Here is a 3,645-nt window from a genome sequence, read left to right on the forward strand (position 1 = left end):
ATATAGGAGGAAATACAAGAGGAACATAATATATATAGGAGGCAATACAAGAGGAACATAATATATATAGGAGGAAATACAAGAGGAACATAATATACATAGGAGGAAATACAAGAGGAACATAATATACATAGGAGGAAATACAAGAGGAACATAATATATATAGGAGGAACTACAAGAGGAGCATAATATATATAGGAGGGAATACAAGAGGAACATAATATATATAGGAGGAAATACAAGAGAAACATAATATATATAGGAGGAAATACAAGAGGAACATAATATATATAGGAGGCAATACAAGAGGAACATAATATATATAGGAGGAAATACAAGAGGAACATAATATATATAGGAGGAAATACAAGAGGAACATAATATATATATAGGAGGAAATACAAGAGGAACATAATATATATAGGAGGAAATACAAGAGGAACATAATATATATAGGAGGAAATACAAGAGGAACATAATATATATAGGACGAAATACAAGAGGAACATAATATATATATATAGGAGGAAATACAAGAGGAACATAATATATATAGGAGGAAATACAAGAGGAACATAATATATATAGGAGGAAATACAAGAGGAACATAATATATATATAGGAGGAAATACAAGAGGAACATAATATATATAGGAGGCAATACAAGAGGAACATAATATATATAGGAGGAAATACAAGAGGAACATAATATATATAGGACGAAATACAAGAGGAACATAATATATATAGGAGGAAATACAAGAGGAACATAATATATATAGGAGGCAATACAAGAGGAACATAATATATATAGGAGGCAATACAAGAGGAACATAATATATATAGGAGGAAATACAAGAGGAACATAATATATATAGGAGGAAATACAAGAGGAACATAATATATATAGGAGGAAATACAAGAGGAGCATAATATATATAGGAGGAAATACAAGAGAAACATAATATATATAGGAGGAAATACAAGAGGAACATAATATATATAGGAGGCAAAACAAGAGGAACATAATATATATAGGAGGAAATACAAGAGGAACATAATATATATAGGAGGAAATACAAGAGGAACATAATATATATAGGAGGAAATACAAGAGGAGCATAATATATATAGGAGGAAATACAAGAGGAACATAATATACATAGGAGGAAATACAAGAGGAACATTATATATAGGAGGAAATACAAGAGGAACATAATATATATAGGAGGAAATACAAGAGGAACATAATATATATAGGAGGAAATACAAGAGGAACATTATATATAGGAGGAAATACAAGAGGAACATAATATATATAGGAGAAAATACAAGAGGAACATAATATATATAGGAGGAAATACAAGAGGAACATAATATATATAGGAGGAAATACAAGAGGAACATAATATATATAGGAGGAAATAGAAGAAGAATGTAATATATATATAGGAGGAAATACAAGAGGAACATAATATATATAGGAGGAAATACAAGAGGAGCATAATATATATAGGAGGAAATACAAGAGGAACCTAATATATATAGGAGGCAATACAAGAGGAACATAATATATATAGGAGGAAATACAAGAGGAACATAATATATATAGGAGGAAATACAAGAGGAATGTAATATATATAGGAGGAAATACAAGAGGAATGTAATATATATATTAGAGGAAATACAAGAGGAGCATAATATATATAGGAGGAAATACAAGAGGAATGTAATATATATATATAGGAGGAAATACAAGAGGAACATAATATATATAGGAGTAAATACAAGAGGAATGTAATATATATATAGGAGGAAATACAAGAGGAACATAATTAATATAGGAGGAAATACAAGAGGAGCATAATATATATAGGAGGAAATACAAGAGGAACATAATATATATAGGAGGAAATACAAGAGGAACATAATATACATAGGAGGAAATACAAGAGGAACATAATATATATAGGAGGAAATACAAGAGGAACATAATATATATAGGAGGACATACAAGAGGAGCATAATATATATAGGAGGAAATACAAGAGGAACATAATATATATAGGAGGCAATACAAGAGGAACATAATATATATAGGAGGAAATACAAGAGGAACATAATATATATAGGAGGCAATACAAGAGGAACATAATATATATAGGAGGAAATACAAGAGGAACATAATATATATAGGAGGAAATACAAGAGGAATGTAATATATATATAGGAGGAAATACAAGAGGAGCATAATATATATAGGAGGAAATACAAGAGGAGCATAATATATATAGGAGGAAATACAAGAGGAACATAATATATATATATAGGAGGAAATACAAGAGGAGCATAATATATATAGGAGGAAATACAAGAGTAACATTATATATAGGAGGAAATACAAGAGGAGCATAATATATATAGGAGGAAATACAAGAGGAGCATAATATATATAGGAGGAAATACAAGAGGAACATAATATATATAGGAGGAAATACAAGTTGAGCATAATATATATAGGAGGAAATACAAGAGGAACATAATATATATAGGAGGCAATACAAGAGGAGCATAATATATATAGGAGGAAATACAAGAGGAACATAATATATATAGGACGAAATACAAGAGGAACATAATATATATATAGGAGGAAATACAAGAGGAACATAATATATATAGGAGGAAATACAAGAGAAACATAATATATATAGGAGGAAATACAAGAGGAACATAATATATATATAGGAGGAAATACAAGAGGAACATAATATATATAGGAGGCAATACAAGAGGAACATAATATATATAGGAGGAAATACAAGAGGAACATAATATATATATAGGAGGAAATACAAGAGGAACATAATATATATATAGGAGGAAATACAAGAGGAACATAATATATATAGGAGGCAATACAAGAGGAACATAATATATATAGGACGAAATACAAGAGGAACATAATATATATATAGGAGGAAATACAAGAGGAACATAATATATATAGGAGGCAATACAAGAGGAACATAATATATATATAGGAGGAAATTCAAGAGGAACATAATATATATAGGAGGAAATACAAGAGGAACATAATATATATAGGAGGAAATACAAGAGGAGCATAATATATATAGGAGGAAATACAAGAGAAACATAATATAAATAGGAGGAAATACAAGAGGAACATAATATATATAGGAGGCAATACAAGAGGAACATAATATATATAGGAGGAAATACAAGAGGAACATAATATATATAGGAGGAAATACAAGAGGAACATAATATATATAGGAGGAAATACAAGAGGAGCATAATATATATATAGGAGGAAATACAAGAGGAACATACTATACATAGGAGGAAATACAAGAGGAACATTATATATAGGAGGAAATACAAGAGGAACATAATATATATAGGAGGAAATAGAAGAGGAACATTATATATAGGAGGAAATACAAGAGGAACGTAATATATATAGGAGGAAATACAAGAGGAACATAATATATATAGGAGGAAATACAAGAGGAATGTAATATATATATAGGAGGAAATACAAGAGGAACATAATATATATAGGAGGAAATACAAGAGGAGCATAATATATATAGGAGGAAATACAAGAGGAACATAATA

This window comes from Leptodactylus fuscus, unplaced genomic scaffold (genome assembly GCF_031893055.1).
Source record: "Leptodactylus fuscus isolate aLepFus1 unplaced genomic scaffold, aLepFus1.hap2 HAP2_SCAFFOLD_375, whole genome shotgun sequence".
Lineage (NCBI taxonomy): Eukaryota > Metazoa > Chordata > Amphibia > Anura > Leptodactylidae > Leptodactylus > Leptodactylus fuscus.